We start from the raw sequence: 25,332 nt of genomic DNA, 5'->3' as shown, positions 1-25,332 counted from the left end.
CAGATCAGAATATTAACTGCCCAGTTTATCACAGCATAAATCAGTATCAAACCCCATACCAAAACAATACATTTCGACCAGCACCCACTGCTAAGCTGCATGTAAACATTCATAAGAAGCAAGCAATAACACAGTGCCCACGACAGGTAAGGCATCATTGCAATACTCAACTGTGAAAGAAACTCTATAAAAAGATGAGATAACACAGCATTCAAAAATGACATCACCATTTTCACTATCTGATTTAATTTCCAACCCCTCCTAAATCTCAAAGGAGGAAATCTGATACTCTCTCAGCTGAGCTCTCTGGGTCTCCTCCAGCCAGAGCCAGGATTCAACTTATCAGAGCAACCTGTTGGAGTTTCTCTCTAGCCCCACGTTGGGCACCAATAAATCTGTCATGGTTTAAAGCTGGGCCAGCTATTAACCCAGTGGCAGACACTCTCTGTTAACCCTCTCCCCCCCTCCCCAGAAGGGAAAGAGAAAAGGGAGAGAGACTTAGGGGTTGGAAAGTTAAAACAGTTTTAATAAACTATAGTAATGAAAAAGTGTATAATAAGAATAATAGAAATAATCAAATACATACAAATATATACAAAACCAAGATCAAGAGCTTGGAAATCCTCCTCAGGGAGAGTTGCTCCCCCAAACACAGGCAAAGGGGAAAATGCAGTAGCTCCCCCTGCTATCACACCTGCAGGCTTTTAACTGGAGAATTGGCAAAGCTGGTACCAATCAGTGGGAGACAGGAGGGCCCCTCCCTCCTGGGTCCCACCTCCAGGAGGCAGTGGGTTAGTGACAAATAGGAAAGTGAGAATGACATGTATGGGATGGAATACCTTGTTGGTCAGTCTTGGGTCACCTGCCCTGTCTGCTCCTCCCTGCAGGTGCAACCCCCCCTTTGTCTCTTCACTCATAAGCAGTGAGGAATTTAGCAGTGACCTTGGTTTCTCTAAGACTAATTGGCCTGGTTTGGGCCAAACCAGGACAGGCGGCTTGTGTTTCCTTTTTGCTAGTTGGTGGGGACATAACTGTGATTTTGTTCATCACCTCTATTGGGATCTGGTGATGCCCATCTTGCCACTTAAGTCCCAGAAACTGTCTCTCTCTTGCAAGTCCCTTGATTTTGCCTCTTTTTATGGCAAAACCAGCTCGTAGTAGAATTTGAATTATTTTCTCCTCTTTGGCAAAAACTTCTGCTGCTGTGTCACCCCATATGATGATATCATCGATATATTGCAAGTGCTCAGGAGCTCCACCCTTTTCCAGTGTAGTCTGGATCAGTCCATGGCAAATCATGGGGCTGTGTTTCCACCCCTGGGGCAATCGATTCCAGGGGTACTGGATACCCCTCCAAGTAAAAGCAAACTGTGGCCTGCACTTTGGTGCCAAGAGAAAAACGCGTTAGCAATGTCTATGGTGGCGTACCACTTGGCTGCCTTTGACTCCAGTTCATAGTGACGTTCCAGCATGTCTGGTACAGCAGCACTTAGTGGTGGCGTAACTTCATTCAGGCCACGATAGTTTACTGTTAATCTCCATTCTCCATTAGGCTTCTGCACTGGCCATATAGGATTGTTAAAGGGTGAGCGTGTCTTCCTAATCACTCCTTGATTTTCTAGCTGCCGAATCAGTGTGTGAATGGGGATCAGGGAGTCTCGATTGGTACGGTACTGGTGTCAGTGCACTGTTATGTTAGCGATTGGCATCTCTTGTTCCTCTACCTTCAGCAACCCTACAACAGAAGGATCCTCTGAGAGGCCAGGCAAGGTAGACAGCTGTTTAATGTTCTCAGTCTCTACAGCTGCTATACCAAAGGCCCATCTATACCCTTCCGGGTCCTTAAAATACCCTCTCCTGAGGTAATCGATGTCAAGGAAGCACGGAGCATCTGGGCCAGTCACAATGGGGTGCTTTTCTCACTCATTACCAGTTAGGCTTACTTCAGCCTCCAACATAGATAACTTTTGAGATCTCCCTGTTACTTCTGAAATACTGATGGACAAAGCTGCATGAAAGCGTGATAAAGAATTCTGCTCAGGGACTAGAATATCGGCATGTTGCAGACTATTTTAACTTCCAACCCCTTGAGACTCTCAAAGCAAGGAATTTGGTATTCCCCTGGCTGAACTGGCCGGGTTCCTGTAGAGGGGTTTTTGGAGCAGAATGGTCATGTAATGAGCCAGAAGTATGAGAGTATGGAGTGAAGGCCTAGCTGCGTGAGAAGATTCATGTAGCTAGTGTCAACAAGCCGACCTTCGAGAGATGAGGAAAAACAGCAGCTGAGCAAACAAGAATTGAGGGAGTAGCCGGTGGGAGCCGAACACGGAGGAGAAGAAACAAGAACTGATGGAGCCAATTAAGGAAGGACCAGTGGCAGAGCAGTGACCAATCAACACATCAAAGAAGAGTATGTTTAGTAATATTAGCGAATAGCAATGCACATGCTTACAGCTAGGGAAAGTACAAAATGTATAAAAGGGACAGCTTATGCTTAATAAATGTCTTCACTTTGATTCACATTGGATTTTGTGGAGGCGTGTTCCTTCTCCTCAGATGGTGACCCTGATGAGACGCTGATCGACGGCAAGTTCGGGGAATAGCCCAGAAGGAGGTACACCGGCTGGAGTACGGCTCAGCAGGTCTGAAGACCGGGGCGAGACGGAGGACGACTCGCAAGAAAAGAAAAGAACGTTGCAACGGGACACTTAGTGAGGTGAGCAGCCGGGGGAAAAAGGAGATGGGCCAAAATATTTCTAAAGAAGAAAGTGCGATAGTAAGGCTTCTCCTACATATCCTCTCTAAGAGAGGAGTGAAACATGATGAGCATTTGCTCCGGAGACTGTTAGTTTGGTGTCGAGAGCATGGGTTCCCTTCGGACCCCCAGAGCGCTTTTAAGGTGGACACTTGGGAAGATATTGGAAAGGGTTTATGGGAAGCAATAAGCAGTGGGGAAAAGGAGGCAATAGAACTGGCAACTGCATGGAGGGCTGTTCTTACTGCTCTTCAAGAAATGAAAGCAGAGAGGGCTGTTGCAGCAGGGGCTTTTACGGCTCTGCGTCCAACAGAGGTTAACCCTGGGGCGAGAGGTCTTCGTGTTTTTGGTCAGCCGCCAATACCGGTTTTTTCAAACCCCTCCGCACCACCAGAAGAGCAGGAGAAAATTGAAATACCCCCTAAACCAACAGGGGAGCCCCCTAAGCCGGAGGAAATGGAGGTTGATGAGCATCAGCCCGAGCCCACCCCCCCACCCTTCAAGCCTCCGCGAGCCGCCAATCTCGCAAATCGCGCCGAATACGAATATCCCCCTCTGCCCCCGTCGTCTCCCCCATCACCTGCCGGCGGTCCAGGGAAATTTAAGGATCCGGTGGCTTGGGCGGAAAAATTGTTAGCAAAATTACAAGACCTGGAAAGACAGACGACCTTAACTGAGCGACAGCATAAGGAGGAGCAGAGGAGAGAAGAAGAAAGGGAACGCCTACGCGGGGGGGCCAGGGGGGCCGGGGGGGGTGCTGAGGCGGCTGGGACTAGCCGCATGAGAAATATGGATGGGAATGTTGGTATGCACTCTGTCATGGGGGACGGGGGAGGAGACGATCCACGATTACGGTGGCGAGGAGTTATACGGAATGCGCTAGTGGAGGGGGAGATTCTGCCCACAGCTTTCCCAGTTATTTTGGGAAATCGGAGAGAACCACCGCACTGGGTAGGATTACAGTGGGAGATTGTTAAGGAGGCACGGAAAGCGGTACAACAAAATGGGTTGCATGCACCTTATACCCAAGCATTTATAAATACTATCTTTATGTCTATGCTTTTAACACCTTTTGATTTTAAGCAATTGATGGCGATGATTTTAACCCCGATGCAGGAACTCTTGTGGCGGACGAGGTGGCATGACGCAGCACAGGCTGCAGCGGTGGAAAACCTGGGGAGGGGAGATAATGATCCTCTTTTAGGGATAACATTTGACCAACTGGTGGGAGAAGGGCAGTTTAGTGATCCACAACGACAGGCACGACTTAGACCAGAAGCCTTGGCACTTACTGCCACCTTAGCCCGAGAGGCTTTTAAAACCCTCCCAGAAGATGGGAAAGTAATTCCTGCCTATACAAAAATAAGGCAAGGTCCATCTGAGCCTTATATGACATTTTTAGAAAGATTGCGTGAAGCATTGGAAAGGGCATCGCTGACCGATGTAGCTCGAGAGGCGTTGCTAATGTCGTTGGCAGTCGACAATGCTAATCCTACTTGTAAGCGCATTTTACAGACATTACCCAAAAATTCTAGCCTGGCAGAAATGATGGATGCGTGTGAGCGCGTAGGAACAACGGAAGAAACAGCAGGATACATGGCGTCAGCCTTTGCGGCTGCGGTGAAACCTCTAGTACGATCAGGGAGAGGCGATCAGGGACCAAAATGTTACAACTGTGGCAAACCGGGACACCTTAAGGCTCAATGCCGAGTAAAAAGTCACGAGTTTGCAGGGACCTGCAATCGCTGCCGGAAATACGGTCACCGTGCAGATGAATGCCGATCTAGATTCACTAAGCAGGGAACTCGGCTGGGAAACGGGGGGGGCGAGCGCGAGGAGACCCAGCGCGATGACACAAAACAGGTCTTCCACCCGGGCTGCCTGGATGGCGTCGCCGCCGCCACAAGAGGGAGTGCTGGGGTCGACATTGCCACAGCAGTAGAGGTGACTCTGATAGACCCGCAAGTACAATGTATACCCACCGATATGAAAGGCCCACTGGGTCACGGGTTGAGTGCCTTACTTATCGGGCGATCCTCTACGACCCGAAAAGGTCTTTTCGTTTTACCCGGTATAATCGATGCCGATTTTACAGGGGTCATATCTATTATGGTATGGACCCCCCTGCCACCAATTCATATACCCAAAGGAGAAAAAATTGGACAACTGGTCCCCTTTAAATCAGCTGTGCCCACAGCTGGGAATCAGATAAGAGGGGCTGGGGGTTTTGGATCAACAGGCCAGGCTGACATTTATCTGGCAATGGATATCAGCAAGGCAAAACCAACAGAACGGGTAACACTAAAAGAACCTGGTGGGAAAACTTGCGTGGTAATTATGCTGATTGATACTGGAGCAGACGTTACAATAATCAGTCAAGCAGCGTGGCCTCATTCGTGGCCATTGGAGATCCCCCCTACGCCCATTTTGGGGGTCGGGGGAATACAGACCACTAAAATCAGTACAAATGTGATTTGTTGCAAATTGCAGGATGGGAGTACCTGTACAGTAAGACCATATGTGATGCCTGTCCCCATTTGTTTACTGGGGAGAGATGCATTAAGTCAATTAGGGGCACGCTTGGTAACTAACAGTGAGGGTTTTTAGAGGCGGCCATTGATGAAGGGCAACCAATCCTAAAACTAACCTGGAAAACAGAAACCCCAGTTTGGGTTGATCAATGGCCGCTGTCTGCAGAAAAAATCGCCCACCTCGAAAGCTTGGTACAGGAGCAACTGGAAAAAGGTCATATTGAGCCCACAACAAGCCCATGGAACACCCCAATATTTACTATTCCGAAAAAAAGTGGCAAATGGCGTTTGTTACATGACCTTCGAAAAATCAATGAGGTCATGGATGATATGGGAACCCTACAACCAGGGCTCCCATCCCCCAATATGATCCCTAAAGACTGGGACATTTTAATCATTTACTTAAAAGATTGTTTCTTCACCATCCCTTTGCACCCTGATGACTATCAGAAATTTGCTTTTTCGGTGCCATCAGTGAACAAAGCTGCACCTATGAAACGCTATCATTGGGTTGTGTTACCACAGGGAATGAAAAATTCACCGACAATGTGTCAAATGTATGTGGCCTGGGCACTTGCTCCTGTGCGAAGGAATTTTCCAAATTTGATTATATACCATTATATGGATGACATTCTAATAGCAGGGAAACAATTGGATAAAAAACAATTGATTCATACACTGCAGACTGAACTAGCAAAAGGTGGATTGCAAATAGCTCCAGAAAAGGTACAACAGGAGGAAAATTGGAAGTACCTTGGGTGGGAAATTACCAAAACAACTGTTAGACCCCAAAAACTAGAAATTCGTGTGAATATCAGTACTTTAAATGATGTACAAAAACTGTTGGGAGACCTCAATTGGGTGCGAACCCTGTGTGGTCTCACCAATGCTGAACTGGCACCTTTGATGCAATTGCTAAAGGGAGGAGGCGGTGCAGATGCCCCCCGCACATTGACACAGGAAGCTGAGCAGGCATTGAAACACCTGAGTACCAAAATAGCTATGGCATACACTCACCGTTGGGACCCAGATTACAGTATTGGAGTATTGGTTATCAATCACGATCGCCACCCCCTGGCATTAATTATGCAGTGGGTGACTGACAAGGATCCTCTACATGTGCTGGAATGGATCTTTTTGCCTATGCAACCAAAACGTACCATCACTACGAAAGTAGAGGCCATAGCACAACTTGTAATGAAAGGAAGGCAGAGGGTTGTAGAGATAGCAGGCGTCGAACCTGCTTTTTTGGTTATTCCACTGGTTGCAGAGTATCTACAATGGGCATTACAAAATTCCATACCATTACAAGTTGCGTTATTGGATTATAGGGGCGAGTTGAAGGTACATCTACCCCCTCACAAATACTTCTCCGTGCTGCAATTGGGTCAATGGGAAGAATTACCAAAAAGGTCAGAACGTCCGGTCAGTGGTGTCACCGTTTTTACAGATGCTGGAGGCAAAGCTCAAAAAGCAGCACTAACATGGTTAGACAATGGGAAGTGGCATGATGTAATTTTATCTGACATTCAAGGGTCTACACAACAATTAGAATTGCGAGCTGTGGTGGAGGTCTTCAGGCGATGGAACACAGCACCTGTTAATGTGGTATGTGACTCTTTATATGTCGTAGGGATTGTCCAGAGGATGGAGCGTGCTCTGCTCAAAGAGATAGCTAATGAACAACTATACCAACTTTTTCATGAATTATGGCTTTTGCTGACAGAGCGACTGCATCCATATTTCATCACACATATCCGTAGTCACACAGGACTCCTGGAAGGCTTAGCTGAAGGCAATGCTCGGGCAGACAAACTTGTCGCACCTGCCTGGGCTGCGCCTTCAATTGATTGCTTCGCTCAAGCACAACGATCTCATGCCTTTTTCCATCAATCTGCTAAGGTACTGCGGCGTCAGTTTGGGCTACGCAGTGCAGATGCACGTGGGATACTCCAGTCCTGTCCAGACTGTCAACATCTTGGGGGTGGTTTAGCACCTGGTGTCAACCCCCGCGGTACTGGACCGTTGGAGATATGGCAAATGGATGTAACACACATCCCCGAATTTGGACGGCTGAAATATGTCCACGTGAGTGTTGACTGTTTCTCCCTTGCTACCTGGGCTACAGCACAAACAGGCGAATCCAGCAAACACGTTCAACGACACATGCGTTCTGCTATTGCAGCCCTGGGCATTCCACAGACGATTAAAACGGACAATGGCCCAGGCTATGTGGCACGTGCCACACAGGACTTTTTCCAACTGTGGGGTATAACACATATAACAGGTGTCCCACATTCACCAACGGGACAAGCTATTGTGGAGCGCATGAATCAAACTCTGAAACACCTTTTACAAAAACAAAAAGGGGGAGAGCCAGGGCTATCTCCTCCTGACAGGTTGTGTAAAGCGCTTTATGTACTAAACTTTTTACGCTTGCCACAGGACTACTCTGTACCTCCAGCAGTAAAACATGGTGCAGGGTTAAAGGGAGGTATGGAGGCTTTTCAGAAAGAACAGGAACAAGCCAAAGTGATGGTAAAAAATGGGGTGACTGGTGTGTGGGAAGGTCCAATGAAATTAATAACGTTGGGTCGAGGGTATGCTTGTGTCGTTACAGATACAGGAGCCAAATGGGTACCTGTGGAAGACCCTCAGTCTGCAAACAGCTGTGCTTTACTTGGGGAGCATAAGATTTGCTTGGGAACACTGCACTGAGAATAGTTTTTGCTTGCTTCTAAGATAAAGGAGCCGAGACCAGTTCACAGGGCTTTTTGAGGCATGAAAGAAGTAAACATGTGTGGAAGGTCAGTTCTGAACACAGAGCTGAAAACAAGGAATGGTTGTTGATGTTTTGAGTCCAGAACACTGGCTCTTCCCAGAATGGGTGATGAGTGCTTAGCGTGTGAATGTTGATGTTATCTTGAACTGCCTAGTCTGGCTCCTGCATTGTAGCAGTTAAATAGGGTAGTAGGATAACAATAAAAAGCCTTAGGCCTTTCGGCTTCAGGCCCTTGCATCCTCGATCTCAGAGTCTGTGCCTTCCTTGCCGCCGGCCGCAAATGGCGCCCGAACAAGGTTGAAGATTAACGAAGAAGCGGCGGCGGCGACTCTGATCGAAGGATTGTCAGGGGCTAGCGCGCGCCAGGACCTGAGAGTCCCCAGGACCGGAGAGTCCCCAGGATCGGAGAATCCCCAGGATCGGAGAATCCCCAGGACCGGAGAGTGAGTCCCCAGGACCGGAGAGTGAGTCCCCAGGACCGGAGAGTCCCCAGGATCGGAGAATCCCCAGGATCAGAGAATCCCCAGGACCGGAGAGTCCCCAGGACCGGAGAGTGAGTCCCCAGGACCGGAGAGTTCCCAGGACCGGAGAGTCCCCAGGATCGGAGAATCCCCAGGATCGGAGAATCCCCAGGACCGGAGAGTCCCCAGGACCGGAGAGTCCCCAGAATCAGTGAGTTCCGCGATCGCAATAAACATGGGACAGGCTAGTTCCCAAGAGCATAAGCTCTACACTGAGGTATTACAGCGTATATTACGCGAACAGGGCTATAAGGTCCAATTAGCGAAATTGGTGCAGTTATTAGTATGGATCAAAGACAACTGTACCTGGTTCCCTGTATCAGGGACTTACGATGCAAAGATTTGGGCGAAAGTGGGAGTAGAAATACAAAAACGGAACACGTTGCAGTCTGATATTCTAAAGGATTTAGAAGCAACGTGGAGGGTTGTTTTTACAGCACTCTCTGCACTCCAGCCTGCAGAGGAGTATTTGCAATCTCTGGCATCCACTCCTATTAACACCTTAGTGGATGTGACGGAGCAACAGGAGCCTGTATATGAAACAGTCTCTGGAGAATCAGACGATCCTTACGATCTTGATTTCACAGATCCAGACATACAGTCCAATTTATACCCAGCATTAACATCGGTAAAAGAAACGGCTGCAGCCGTCCCTTCGGCACGGGGGGTCTCGCAGCCGGCAGCAGCAGCGGCAGCGGCTACGGGCAGAGCACAGTTAACACCAACAGCTCCTCCGTATCCTGCGTCTGCCGAGCCACCTATTGGCTTTGCTGAAAAGGCATCAGAGTCTCATGTAACGAAATACAAAACGCTGGCAGAAAATTGTAGAGAGGAAGCTGCTCGTAAAGGAGATTTTGCCATGCTGACGGCGATGCCGGTAATCTATCGTCCAAATCATTCTCCTGAGTATCGCTACCTTAGTTATGAAATGATTAAGGAAGTACGCGCTGCGGTGAGAGACTATGGTTTGCACAGTAACTATACTTCAAATTTAGTAACAGTCATTGGGGAATCCTATACTATGACTCCACATGATTGGAAGTCACTTTTACGGATGATTTTAACACCTGCACAATATTCAGTGTGGCTGGCAGAGTACCAAGAGGCTGTTTCTGCAGACACTTTGGAAAATAGGCAAGAATATTTGGGAATTAATCAGTATGCAGTACCAGAGGTACAGGCACGGTTACCTCGGCAGCGTTTACAACAGATCTCTGCATTGGCTTTAAAGTGCCTGAAACGTGTTCCGGAGGCAGGGAAACGCCAGCCCTCTTTTGCGGCAGTCAGGCAAGGAGCTCAAGAACCCTATGTTACATTTATTGATCGTTTACAAACAGCACTGAGCAGGCAGATTGATGATGAAAATACAGTAGAAACGCTGTTATTACAATTGGCTTATGAAAATGCAAATGCAGATTGTCAAAGAATTTTGGGCCCTCTAAAAAACTCTTACAAAAGTATAGCAGAATTTATTAAAGCCTGTCAGAATGTGGGTTCTGAAGAGCATAAAGCTACTTTACTTGCAAGTGCCTTGGCTCAGCAACTCGTTGTGGGACGAGCAGAAATGAAATGTATTGAGTGTAATCAAATGGGGCATATTAAAAAGAACTGCCCAAAGCCGACAGTAAAGAAAAAAGATGAGCAGAAAGGAAGGTTCTCCCACAGGGCATGATGAACAGTCCCACAATTTGTCAGTTAGTGGTCTCTGCTGCAATAGAGCCGACTCGAAGTATTTTTAAACAGTCTCTTATTTACCATTATATGGATGACATTCTCATTGCAGCTTTGACACAGACAGAACTGATGAAAACTGTAAATCATCTAAAAGACTCCTTACAACAATTTGGGCTTCATATTTCCCCAGAAAAAATACAAACAGAACCGCCCTGGAAGTATTTGGGATGGGTACTGTTTACCAGAACCTTACGGCCACAACAACTTCGTTTGGTAAACAATATCTCTACATTAAATGATTTGCAGCAACTACTAGGGACAATTAATTGGATTCGTCCTGTGCTGGGTATTTCTACTGAAGAGTTAAGTACCCTGTTTAACACCTTGAAGGGGGATTCAGATTTAACTTCGCCTCGAATCCTTTCTGACAAAGCAAAACAGGAATTGGCATTGGTAATTCAAAAACTTACAACTTCCCAAGCAGGACGTATAATCTTACACTTGCCTCTTCTATTTTTTGTGATTCACACGAAATTCCAGCCTTATGGGCTATTTGCTCAATTGACAGAATCACAGCAATTAGTTACCCTGGAATGGATTTTCTTATCACACACCTTTACAAAAACAATTACGACTCCTTTGGAGATGGTCATTATGGTGATTCAGAAAGGAAGGTTCAGGATACAGCAGCTGACAGGTCGAGACCCTGACATTATTTACCTACCCTTTCATAAGGAAACGCACATTACTCTGATGAGGGACAGCCTTGAATTTCAGGCTGCTCTGGCTGATTATTTGAATGATATCCATTTTACTTTGCCACGGAATAAAATCTTGCAAGCCTTACCTTCCCTCTGTTTACAACCACAGAGAGTGATGGTGCCTCACCCTATACCAAATGCAAAAACGGTTTTTACAGACGGCTCAGGTAAAACAAAGAAGGCCGTAGTGGCCTGGAAAGAAAAGGCACAATGGCAACACACATCAGTTACTGTGGAAGCGTCCACTCAGATTGTTGAATTGTCTGCAATACATTTAGCTCTGACATTGTTTGCAAGCGAACCTATTAATTTTGTATCAGATTCACTATATGCTGTTGGCGCTATTAACCGCTTAGAAGCTGCATTTATCAAAGAAATTAGCAATAAAGAGCTGTATAAACTTTTCCTTGCTATTGCAACTCTGCTTCAGCAACGACAGCATCCTTGCTTTATTGTTCATATTAGGTCTCACACTCGCTTGCCAGGACCTCTGGTAGAAGGGAATGCAGTAGCTGATAAGTACACTGTTTTGCCCATAACATCATCCTCCCTTACTCAACGATTTCAACATGCACAATTATCTCACTCCTTTTTCCATCAAAATGCTCGCAGTTTACAGAAAGAATTTGCTCTCACAAAAACGCAGGCTCGTGATATTATTCGGGCATGTAACGATTGTCAACTATATAATACTGCAACTTATCATGATGGTGTAAATGTCAGGGGACTGAAGGCTAATGAAATTTGGCAAACAGATGTTACACATTATCCACCTTTTGGCAGGCAAAAGTATGTCCATGTTACTGTGGATACCTTTTCTGGTTATGTTGTTGCTTCTGCAGCTACAGGGGAACGGACTCAGGATGTTAAGAAACATTGGACAAGGTGCTTTGCACTTATGGGCCTCCCTAAACAAATAAAAACAGACAATGGACCTGCCTATGTATCTCAAGCAGCGGCTTTATTCCTACAACAGTGGGGTGTGTCTCACGTTACAGGTATCCCGCACACCCCCACCGGACAAGCCATAATTGAACGGACACATCAAAACTTGAAACACATGTTGCAAAAACAAAAAAGGGGGAGTGTAGCCACAGCTCCTCAAGAACAATTAGATATGGCTGTGTTCACTTTAAATTTTCTAAATCGGTCATCTTCTCGATTAGATACCATGGCAGTGGAACGACATTTTCAGGCTAAAGTTCCCTTTACACAAAATCCTAAGGTTTGGTATAAAGATCTGCCAGGCCCAACTGATTGGCGTGGACCAGTAGAATTGTTGACATGGGGGAGGGGATATGCTTGTGTTTTACTCCCAACAGGTCCTCGTTGGCTACCTGCGAGATGCGTGAAGCCATACCATGAGCTGGAGAAACCACAACCAGAACCCGGTATCAGAAATGCAGACGCTGAAAGCACAGGGACCACGCAAGTGATGTAGAACAGTCAACCCGACACCAGGCATTACTTGGGGAATGCTGAAATGACCGGATGAGCACGCAAGTAGCATGCTGCGAGAGGTCTTGGGTGGTCTCTGGTGGTCGTGGTCCCCCCATAGTTGTACTGTCTGCTGTGTGACTTCGCTTCCACGCAAGCGTGGTTAAGGCCTTTCTGTTGACACATGCAGGTGGCTCTGAGGAGAAGATACTGTTTTGATTCTCAGAGCAGTTATCTCTTCTAGAGCGTGTGAATCAAGTAAATTTGGACACTACAGGGATGTTGTTCACAGTCTTGTTTATCTTTGGCCCTTCTTTGTAATTAGTGATGCTACAGCATTATTGTAGAGATATCTATGTTTATTCCTTTTTCTATATGTATTTATTGCATGTCTCTGTATATTGCTCTGCTCTACACCCCGCAAGCCAAATGTGCACGTCCAGCTTTGCACTCCCCAGGAGAAGCAGTCTCTTGAGCGAGGGGGTAGAATGTGGGAATATAACGGAAGATGGGCGAGGAGGATTGTAAACACGCTCAAGTGACTTGCACCTGGGGTGTCAAAAAACACATATATCATACTACTAACTGTTATTTAGTCTTGTGTGCTGGACAAGTAGAGCATCTTCATTCAGATAACATAGGTCTGTGATAAGACTCAAGGGCACCTAATTGTTTATGCCTGAGATTCCTGCCCTGCTATGAGAAAGATCAAAGCACAGTGGAAAAATGCCGCCTGGCAGAAATCCCTAATATACAGGCGAAGGCAGCAGGCCCGGAATCTCTTTCACTTTCTCTCTAGCAGGAACTGAACTCCGCGGTGCCTGCGTCCCTGCTTGTGTGCCTTTGCCCCAAGTGCTGCTTCAGAGACCTGGTCTGCAATCAGAGGACTCTGAAAAGCCGAAGCCCACATCATGACCACCCTTGTCATCAAATAAACAAAAAAGGGGGAAATGTGGAAGACCCTCAGTCTGCAAACAGCTGTGCTTTACTTGGGGAGCATAAGATTTGCTTGGGAACACTGCACTGAGAATAGTTTTTGCTTGCTTCTAAGATAAAGGAGCCGAGACCAGTTCACAGGGCTTTTTGAGGCATGAAAGAAGTAAACATGTGTGGAAGGTCAGTTCTGAACACAGAGCTGAAAACAAGGAATGGTTGTTGATGTTTTGAGTCCAGAACACTGGCTCTTCCCAGAATGGGTGATGAGTGCTTAGCGTGTGAATGTTGATGTTATCTTGAACTGCCTAGTCTGGCTCCTGCATTGTAGCAGTTAAATAGGGTAGTAGGATAACAATAAAAAGCCTTAGGCCTTTCGGCTTCAGGCCCTTGCATCCTCGATCTCAGAGTCTGTGCCTTCCTTGCCGCCCGCCGCAGGTACCAGCTAAGTGGGTGAAGCCGTGGCTACAAAAACAACCTGAACTACAGGAGCCAACTCAGGATCTGCCTCGGAACACTGACCTCTCGAGAGATCCAGTGCCCTGACTGCGGGAAGTGTGAAAAAAGGTTTGCGTGGGAGGTATAGAAAAGGGAGCAAAAGGCGCAGTCATGATAAAGCAAGGGGTTGTTTTTTCTGTGTTAAGCCTGCTTTGGATCCTGGACCTGACAAAAAGGTCATCAACCGATAATCCTTCCACCTACACCATGGAAGGGGAGTCACAACGTTTGGGTGACTCTGATGCGGAGCTTGAACCAGACGCAGTTTTGTGCCTCCTTAGCTCAGCCTGAACAACCCTTTCATACATTTCTAGTGGGGGTCCCCTTAAACAGATCTGAAAGTAAGGAGATAGTGGCAGGGTTGAATGTGCTGAAACAGAGCCTCTGTGAGAATGCAATGAAATGTGGCGAACATTGGGATTTATGGGACGATAGCTTGCCTGTCAGTCCCTTAGAGCCCCAAGAACTTGACATCCTAGGAACTTTAGAGGCAGAATCTTGTGTGTTTTTCAATTACACAGAGGGATCAAACATTTATCAGAACGACATAAAGAGATTACAAAATGTCACACCCAGTAATCCATTGTGGCAAAATGAATCTATCTGGTGTGCAAACGTAGGGCGTAGTCGAACAGAGCCAACACCGGATTTGGCCATGCCTAGAAAATTACCAGAAGGTTTATTCCTAATTTGTGGAGATAGGGCTTGGCCAGGGCTGCCCAGTAAAAAACTGGGAGGTCCGTGTACCATAGGTAAATTAAGCTTACTAATGCCTACACGAAAGGTCATATTAAATCACACTAACCTACACAAGATTAAAAGAAGTGTCACTACCTTAGGGAAAGAATGTAAAGATGAGGTAGAACTATGGTCTAGGACCAAAGTAGTTCTTTCTTCTATTTTTGCACCGGGTGTGGCTGCTGCACAAGGACTAACACAATTGCGAAATTTAGCTTGCTGGGTTGCAAAAAGAGCTGATCAAACTTCTAGAATTTTAGGAACATTAGCCAATGATGTAGATAGTATCCGACATGCTACCTTACAAAATAGAGCTGCTATAGATTTTTTATTATTAGTGCACGGTCACGGATGTCAGGAGTTTGATGGGATGTGTTGCATGGATCTGAACGATCATTCCAGGTCAATTCATAAGCAGATCAAAGAGCTCATGGATGCCACACAGAAAATACGGGAACAGCATGGGTTCCTGGATGACTGGTTGGGTAATTTGGGAATTGGAGGGTGGCTGGTCGGATTGATTAAAATGCTATTGATGGGATTGTTTGTGATTTGTATTATCATCCTTGTATTACCGTGTTTATTCTCCTGCTTGCAAAGGGCCCTGCAGCGGACAATAAACACGGCCTTTCTGGCTCAAGAAAAGAAAGGGGGAATTGTAGAGGGGTTTTTGGAGCAGAATGGTCATGTAATGAGCCAGAAGTATGAGAGTATGGAGTGAAGGCCTAGCTGCGTGAGAAGATTCATGTAGCTAGTGTCAACAAGCCGACCTTCGAGAGATGAGGAAAAACAGCAGCTGAGCAAACAAGAATTGAGGGAGTAGCCGGTGGGAGCCGAACACAGAGGAGAAGAAACAAGAACTGATGGAGCCAATTAAGGAAGGACCAGTGGCAGAGCAGTGACCAATCAACACATCAAAGAAGAGTATGTTTAGTAATATTAGCGAATAGCAATGCACATGCTTACAGCTAGGGAAAGTACAAAATGTATAAAAGGGACAGCTTATGCTTAATAAATGTCTTCACTTTGATTCACATTGGATTTTGTGGAGGCGTGTTCCTTCTCCTCAGGTTCCCCCTGCACCGGAGCCGAAATGCAAATTAATCAGGGGACCGGCCGGACGGGGCTGCTCCTCTCGAGCCCCATGTTGGGCGCCAATAAATCTGTCGCCGTTTAAGGCTGGGCGGGCGGTTAAACAGACGGCAGACGCTCTCTGTTAACCTTCTCCTTCCCCGGGGGGGAAAGGAAAAGAGAAAAGGGAGAGAGACTTATGGGTTGGAAAGTTAAAATAGTTTTAATGAACAGGAACAAGGAAAAAAAGAGTATAATAAATAATGAACTATATAGAAAACCGCTACGGAGCTCCCCCAGATGATGACCACGCCACCGCTGACGCTACAGGGCAGGCACTGGGCAGTCCCGAAGCACGCACGGCAGCAGGTGGGAACCGGGTTCAGGAGCGACGGCAGGAGTGCGGGCAGGGTCCTCCCAGGATGTAAGCCATAGGGGAAGAGAGCGCAACCCTCGTGGTCCCTCAGCTTTATACTGAGGATGACATGGGTGGAATGGAAGACCCCGTTGGTCAGTTCGGGTCACCTGTCCTGTCCGCCTCTCCCCACAGGTGTGTCACTCTACATCCCCTTCCTCTGTGGGACAAAGAGACCCAACAGGGACCCTAGTTCCCGTGGCAACAGGCCGTGTGGTCCACTTCAGGAAGTCAAGTCACTTAAAGGAAACTTAACAGAAAAGTCTGTCCTAGTCCAAACCAGGACAGAGATCATTTAGACAAACTGGACACCCACAAATCCATGGGCCCCAATGGGATGCTGTGGGGATCGGTTCCTTGTCCCCCTTCTTTTTTTTTTCCTCTCGGCATTGTCTCAGAAACCGTCCTATGCCACGTGCTCAGACGCCATCTTGTGGGGTACCGGACTGCCTGACCTTGGCGACATTTTATGACGCAAGAAGGTAGGCGCCGACTTGAGGGAGGTCTCCGCCCTGCACCTTCCACCCCCCCCTCCGGAGAGACACATCCGGCGACAGCCTGGCAATGGGCCAATCCTACGGCGCAGGAACTGGACCTGTCCCGCCCTCGGACCTGTGATTGGTGGGAACTGTTGACTGGCGGCTCCATGTCACATGACTCTGCCGAAAAACTCTATAAAAGAGGCCTGATCGCCCGACCACGCGGGCCCCCACCACGGTCTGCCAAGAATCAACAAAAGATCCCACGGGACGCCGCTGGATCCCAGGGTGGTGACTGTCCTTTCCCTCTCAACTGTTCTCTTTTCCTCTCTTTCTTTTACCTCTCTCTCTCTCCCTCCCTTCCTTGCTCACTAAGTTGCCTCATTGTTGGACTTAATAAAGTCAGAGTTAAGTTTATTGATACCGTGCCTCGGTTGTGCTTTGTCCGAACTCAAGGATCACAAATCTACTTTATTTCTGGTCAGGATTTTGGGGGTGCTTTACCTGCAGGCAGGTTAAGCATACCGGGTGATTTATAATTAGGCGGGTCCCGCGTGGGCTGACTGCATTGAACCAGGTGCGTCCCACGTGGACTTGCTGCACTGGAGTTACTAATCAGGCGGGTCCCTCTTGGGGACTGACTGCATTTATTTTCTAGATTTACTTCTTTTTACTAATCAGGCGGGTCCCACGTGGACTGACTGCATTTATTTTCTAGATTTACTTTTTACCAGTCAGGCGGGTCCCTCTCGGGGACTGACTGCATTTTATTTCTAGATTTACTTTTAAGGCAGATCTTAATCCAGAACCTGACAGATGCACCCATGAGTGCTGAGGGAGCTGGCAGATGTTATTGCCAAGCCACTCTCCATCACCTTTGAAAGGTCATGGAGAACAGGAGAGGTGCCTGAGGACTGGAGGAAGGCCAATGTCACTCCAGCCTCCAAAAGGGCAAGAAGGAGGACCCAGGAAACTACAGGCCAGTCAGCCTCACCTCCATCCCTGGAAAGGTGATGGAACAGCTCATTCTGAATGCCATCTCTAAGCATGTAGAAGAAAAGAAGGTTATCAGGAATAGTCAATGTGGATTCACCAAGGGGAAATCATGCTTGACCAATCTGATGGCCTTCTATGATGGCATGAATGGCTGGGTAGATGAGGGGAGAGCAGTGGATGTTGTCTACCTTGACTTCAGCAAGGCTTTTGACACTTTCTCCCATAACATCCTCATAGGGAAGCTCAGGAAGTGTGGGTTAGATGAGTGGACAGTGAGGTGGATTGAGAACTGGCTGAATGGCAGAGCTCAGAGGATTGTGATCAGCGTTACTGAGTCTAGTTGGAGGCCTGTAGCTAGTGGTGTTCCCCAGGGGTCAGTACTGGGTCCAGTCTTGTTCAATTTATTCATCAGTGACCTGGACAAAGGGACAGAGTGTACCCTCAGCAAGTTTGCTGATGACACAAAACTGGGAGGAGTGGCCAATACACCAGAAGGCTGTGCTGCCATTCAGCGAGACCTGGGCAGGCTAGAGGGTTGGGCGGAGAGGAACCTAATGAAATTCAACAAAGGCAAGTGTAGGATCCTGCACCTAGGGAGGAATAACCCCATGCACCAGTACAGGTTGGGGGTTGACCTGCTGGAAAGCAGCTCTGCAGGGGAGGATCTGGCAATCCTGGTGGACAAGAAGTTCACCATGAGCCAGCAATGTGCCCTTGTGGCCAAGAAGGCCAATGATATCCTGGGGTGCATTAGGAAGAGTGTGGCCAGCAGGTCGAGGGAGGTTATCCTCCCCTTCTACACGGCCCTGGTGAGGCCACACCTGGAGTACTGTGTCCAGTTCTGGGCCCCCCAGTTCAAGAAAGACAAGGAACTACTGGAGAGAGTCCAGCGGAAGGCTACAAAGATTATTCGAGGACTGGAGCATCTCTCTCCTGAGGAAAGGCTGGGAGAGCTGGGTCTGTTTAGCCTGGAAAAGAGAAGACTGAGAGGGGATCTTATCAATGCTTACAAATACCTTAGGTGCGGCTGTCAAGAGGACGATACCAGACTCTTCTCAGTGGTGCCCAGCGACAGGACAAGGGGCAACGGGCACAAACTGAAACACGGGAAGCTCCATCTGAATATGAGGAGGAACTTCTTTACTTGGAGGGTGACAGAGCACTGGAACAGGCTGCCCAGGGAGGTTGTGGAGTCTCCTTCTCTGGAGATATTCAAAACCCAGCTGGACATGACCCTGTGCAACCTGCTCTTGGTGAACCTGCTTTAGTAGGGGGTTGGACCTCCAGAGGTTCCTCCCAACCTTAACCATTCTGTGATTCTGTGATACACTCACCATTCTTCCCGCTAGACTAGGTCCTGTTCCCTATAGCCCATATCATCATCCTTATAACACAGAAGGATTTATAAATCTTCAGCTACATACCAACTTCCAGCAGCAGAGATGATATTTATGAGTTAATGATAGTTTAGTCTTGTAGCAGTACAGAAGCATTCTGAGAAAAAAAATAAACAAAATAGTAAGCATTTCATACTTACTTACTATAATGTCTTCTAAACAGTTGCCACCTTTGTCCTGTAGGTTTATAGACATCCTCAGTGCTAATATAAATTCCTTTAATTTTTATGCTTTATGTCATAATATTATGTGTAATTTTAACTACTGTCCTTTAAAAGTCAGAGGAATTAATATAACAAAGATAAATAAAGTTACTTGGTTGCCTGAGTAATAATGGCGGATCTAGAGTATGGATTTCCTAGTACATCAGGAGGTAGACTGTTTACCAAACACATCTTTTCTTCTCTCTGCAGTAAAGACCAGAAAGGAGATGAGTTAGTTATAGGTACTATAGCATGAAAACAGTATTTAAGAGCTTGCAAGATATGAAATTTCTGACCTCCTAGAAAGCAACTATAATCACATTTAAATTTGTCCCAGAAGACAGATAAATATCTCCTTGAAAAGTAAAAAATGCAGTTGTATCCTTTAAGCCTACTTCTGTAGGAAGAAACATATTCACAGTTTCTATGCACTCAGTATGGACCAAGAAGTTCTCTTATCAGAGAGAGAGAGAGAGTAGACTGTAGTTCATTACTGAATAACTAAGTTTGACTAACAAGTTAAAGGCTAGATTCGAAGGGTACAAAGTTGACCCTTAATTCTGCTTTAAAAAAAAAATATCCAAATCTAAGGACAGAAAAAAAAAAACAACTTTTAAATTTGCAAATATATTTAATAAATGGTGAAAAAGCAAAGGATAAAGTTAAGAAACGCAAATGGAGTAAAAGCCATGGCAAAGAAACTTCTCACTTGAAAACAAAGAAGCATTTCTGCTATAATACTTCTAGAAACTTCTCCCCCCAGGAAACATAATAACCAGCTCTTGATTTTTTTTTCTGAATTGCTCTAGGTACCTAAGTAAGACAACATTACTATCCCTCCATACCAGAAAGCACCACTACTACTGAGCACTGAACATTATGTTATGGGACAGAAGAGATTAAAGGATTGTTGCATCTCCTTCCCGACTTTCAAATATGTTCTGACCCTAACAGGAAAGAGAATCACATGTGATTATGTATAGTCTTACAAACATCCTCTTCAGTACAGCGCCATATTTCTCCCCTTATTTTCCAAGAAATCCCCTTGCTCTGCTGCTCAGATGTGAATACTGCACTTAACACACTTCTCCCTCCAAACAGATCTCACTCAACTAGATTACAAGATGTAAGGGTGGTAGAGTGGTAGAACAAGGCTTTCATGAACATACATCCTAATTGTACAGACTCCTTCACTTGCCCAAACGCATCAGAGCATCTCACTGCAACGAACAGTTTCAGTTTAACTACTTGCTTTGTCTCACAGATGCTAGTCCATTTTTCTCCAGCATGTGAACTGCAAATGTGGAAAAAGCAGCTTACTACCTTCTTTTCTTTTTATCTTTGCAGTTAAATGCAATACATTGCATTAAGCACTGCATAAGCACTTGAGAGGATCTCTACTCTGGGAAACTTAACAATAGACAGACAAGACACATACATAGAGGCAAAACCATTTCTCCAGCACTGAACAGCTGATCTGTGGCAAGAACAGAACCTTCATCTTCTAGGTTCTGTCTCCATATAGTAAAAAAGAAAACACTTCCTAGTACATAAAGATTAAACTCTAATCAATATATTAGTTTAAAACAAACTACTCTTCTAAATTAGTGAGAAATGGATATTATAGAATCTTACTACAGTACTTGAGCTTGTGAAATAAATGTTACAGTGCATAAGATTTTTCTTATTTTGTCTAAAATTTATGAAAATACATTCTGAAACAGAAGGAATAATCTCAGGTTTTGTATGACTGATTGCTTGATTCAGTCATTATAGTAATTACCAACGTAGGGACTTCACTATAGACTGCATAGCCAAATGTCTTAAAACTAAGAAAGCTGCTAACTTGAAGGAATTAGGAACACATTTTAAAATAGTTTTATACCTTTTTTGTTCCTTTCTGGATTGCATAATGTACAAGGTAGTATCCCAAAAATGCTCCCTCTGACTTAAAAATGAGTCATCACCAGGATAAATTACTGTGATGTTTGTCCTACCATGGATAAATCTAAGAGAAATAACAAGATTTTTAAGAAGTATTTAAAATGCTGTGTCACTAGACAAGGAAAACAGGTTAGTACACTTGAAGAAAGCATTAAGCACAAACACATTTTCAACACAACTCTCACATGAAAAACTTTCTACTGTTTCACAAACAGCAGAGTGTACCAATTGTTTCTTTTAACATAAAAGATTAGCATTACCAGGCTCTTTGTTTGCATGGGGTGGGGTGCGAGTGTGTTTATTTTTAAACAAGCTAAGGAGAGTTTTTTTGTGTTGACGTAAACACATCTCACAAGAGCTGCTCAATCCCCATTCCATGGACCACAAAATATAGCAATGCTAAAGAGAAAATCCACTCTTAGTGGACCAGCCCTACCTAGTGTACACAAAGAATTGCCAGACTGAATGTTTCCTGAACAACCTGAATTTCCACTGCAGCTGGGTGTTTTTCACTAAGATCAGTGGTCTTTTACTTGTGATCATATGATATCTTGGAGTCTAAAACCCATTTAATGACCTAGTTCTGCAACTCTGTGGTTAGATGCCTGGACTTCGGTAAGGGGACTTTAAGACTAAGTATGGCTACTCACCATACTTCCAAAGAAATAAGTTACAGTACTGAAAAGCTGCTAAACATTTTGTTCAGATGAGATGAAAATTTAGGAATTACACTGAGAAAAATGAAGAACACTGGGCAGAAAGATAAAAGCTTTAAAGACTGATTATGCTTTTATCAAAAACTTTTAGATGCTGATAGCAACTGTAGCATTTTCAAAGTTTGTATAGCAGATTTGAAAGGGCAATTTTAAAAAAAAAGGTGTGGTGCTTTTTTTAAAAAAACCCCACAACATATGGACAAGGTGATTTGCCAGGAAAATCCAGTTCAGCTGCCTGCAACATACAAATTACGTAGGTCACCAAGACACACATTTCTAAGGCGTGAAATCTTCAGCATCAAAAGGAGTGATGTAATTTGCAAAGAAACCAAGCACCATAATTGTCAGTGAAGTCTGTGGGAGCTCCAGCTGTCCAGCAAACCTCTAAGAAATCAGATCACTTATTTAAAAGCCTTAAATATGATTTCAGATTGATTGTTTCAGGCATACCCAGTTTCAGATCTGGAAATATACTGTACTAGAAAATGTGCAGCCTAATGAACAAGCAGCAGCAATTAACAGAATATTACACAAAGACTGTGTACAATTTCTCAAGGTGTGAGAAAAGATGAAGTGTCTTACTTGTCCCTAATTCCCATACAAATGAAGTCTTCAAAGACGAAAAGCATGATCTTCATACATATAAAAAAACACTCTGGCAGGGTACAATTTGAATTAGCTGAGGACATGAATACTTTTCAGTATCTTGATTCTTCTGTAGAAAGAAGTCACAGAAACTCCACCTGTATAAAATATAATAAAAGCTTCTGTAAGTTCAATGGTGTATTGTTTTGTTGGTTTTTTTTTTCCTCCTAATATTTTCTGTATCCTAAATGGAAATATGTTTCTATACCAAGAACAGATGCATACACATGTATTCAAAGGAAAAGAGGCCACATATTTTCAGTGTCCTCCGATTCCTTAGTTATCCACATTAATTACTGTCCTGGTTTCATTGGGATTTGGTTTCAGTTTGTGGCCAGCCATGGTGATCAAGGCCTTTAGCAGTTAAATGCAGGGCAGCTGACCCAGGCTGGCCCACAGGTGTATTCTATATCATTAACATCAAGTTCACTATAAAAGGGAGGGCTTGCAAGGGGAGAAGTAGGGTTGTTTTTGCTTTCTTTTCTTCTAGCCTTCCTTTTTCTCATTGTCAGTGATTGGTATTTCTAGAACAACCTGCTGCAACCCTGTAGCTAAATATACTTGTTGTGTGTTTGGTGATACTGATTATTTTATTACTTCTGTTCATTTTTAACCCATGAGTCTCCTTCTATTTCCCAATTTCTTTCCTTGGTTGGGGAAGAGACATTGGATGAGGGAAAAAGTGTTTATTGTTTAGCCCTGGGTGTGGGCTAAATAAAAACAGTTACCAAATTTATTTTATATTCATGTAGCTAGTGTCAACAAGCCGACCTTCGAGAGATGAGGAAAAACAGCAGCTGAGCAAACAAGAATTGAGGGAGTAGCCGGTGGGAGCCGAACACGGAGGAGAAGAAACAAGAACTGATGGAGCCAATTAAGGAAGGACCAGTGGCAGAGCAGTGACCAATCAACACATCAAAGAAGAGTATGTTTAGTAATATTAGCGAATAGCAATGCACATGCTTACAGCTAGGGAAAGTACAAAATGTATAAAAGGGACAGCTTATGCTTAATAAATGTCTTCACTTTGATTCACATTGGATTTTGTGGAGGCGTGTTCCTTCTCCTCAGGTTCCCCCTGCACCGGAGCCGAAATGCAAATTAATCAGGGGACCGGCCGGACGGGGCTGCTCCTCTCGAGCCCCATGTTGGGCGCCAATAAATCTGTCGCCGTTTAAGGCTGGGCGGGCGGTTAAACAGACGGCAGACGCTCTCTGTTAACCTTCTCCTTCCCCGGGGGGGAAAGGAAAAGAGAAAAGGGAGAGAGACTTATGGGTTGGAAAGTTAAAATAGTTTTAATGAACAGGAACAAGGAAAAAAAGAGTATAATAAATAATGAACTATATAGAAAACCGCTACGGAGCTCCCCCAGATGATGACCACGCCACCGCTGACGCTACAGGGCAGGCACTGGGCAGTCCCGAAGCACGCACGGCAGCAGGTGGGAACCGGGTTCAGGAGCGACGGCAGGAGTGCGGGCAGGGTCCTCCCAGGATGTAAGCCATAGGGGAAGAGAGCGCAACCCTCGTGGTCCCTCAGCTTTATACTGAGGATGACATGGGTGGAATGGAAGACCCCGTTGGTCAGTTCGGGTCACCTGTCCTGTCCGCCTCTCCCCACAGGTGTGTCACTCTACATCCCCTTCCTCTGTGGGACAAAGAGACCCAACAGGGACCCTAGTTCCCGTGGCAACAGGCCGTGTGGTCCACTTCAGGAAGTCAAGTCACTTAAAGGAAACTTAACAGAAAAGTCTGTCCTAGTCCAAACCAGGACAGAGATCATTTAGACAAACTGGACACCCACAAATCCATGGGCCCCAATGGGATGCTGTGGGGATCGGTTCCTTGTCCCCCTTCTTTTTTTTTTCCTCTCGGCATTGTCTCAGAAACCGTCCTATGCCACGTGCTCAGACGCCATCTTGTGGGGTACCGGACTGCCTGACCTTGGCGACATTTTATGACGCAAGAAGGTAGGCGCCGACTTGAGGGAGGTCTCCGCCCTGCACCTTCCACCCCCCCCTCCGGAGAGACACATCCGGCGACAGCCTGGCAATGGGCCAATCCTACGGCGCAGGAACTGGACCTGTCCCGCCCTCGGACCTGTGATTGGTGGGAACTGTTGACTGGCGGCTCCATGTCACATGACTCTGCCGAAAAACTCTATAAAAGAGGCCTGATCGCCCGACCACGCGGGCCCCCACCACGGTCTGCCAAGAATCAACAAAAGATCCCACGGGACGCCGCTGGATCCCAGGGTGGTGACTGTCCTTTCCCTCTCAACTGTTCTCTTTTCCTCTCTTTCTTTTACCTCTCTCTCTCTCCCTCCCTTCCTTGCTCACTAAGTTGCCTCATTGTTGGACTTAATAAAGTCAGAGTTAAGTTTATTGATACCGTGCCTCGGTTGTGCTTTGTCCGAACTCAAGGATCACAAATCTACTTTATTTCTGGTCAGGATTTTGGGGGTGCTTTACCTGCAGGCAGGTTAAGCATACCGGGTGATTTATAATTAGGCGGGTCCCGCGTGGGCTGACTGCATTGAACCAGGTGCGTCCCACGTGGACTTGCTGCACTGGAGTTACTAATCAGGCGGGTCCCTCTTGGGGACTGACTGCATTTATTTTCTAGATTTACTTCTTTTTACTAATCAGGCGGGTCCCACGTGGACTGACTGCATTTATTTTCTAGATTTACTTTTTACCAGTCAGGCGGGTCCCTCTCGGGGACTGACTGCATTTTATTTCTAGATTTACTTTTAAGGCAGATCTTAATCCAGAACCTGACAGATGCACCCATGAGTGCTGAGGGAGCTGGCAGATGTTATTGCCAAGCCACTCTCC

General features: G+C 45.8%; 1 pseudogene; it reads right to left on the bottom strand.

Moving 5' to 3' along the window:
- The window catches only part of LOC137675667 (uncharacterized protein C5orf34-like), a 65,567-nt pseudogene that overhangs the window by 33,253 nt on the left and 6,982 nt on the right, over positions 1-25,332 (bottom strand).

The sequence above is a fragment of the Nyctibius grandis genome, chromosome W (genome assembly GCF_013368605.1).
Source record: "Nyctibius grandis isolate bNycGra1 chromosome W, bNycGra1.pri, whole genome shotgun sequence".
Taxonomy (NCBI): Eukaryota; Metazoa; Chordata; class Aves; order Nyctibiiformes; family Nyctibiidae; genus Nyctibius; species Nyctibius grandis.
The sequence above is the reverse complement of the archived record's forward strand: the minus strand, read 5'-3'. Positions and strand labels throughout refer to the sequence as shown.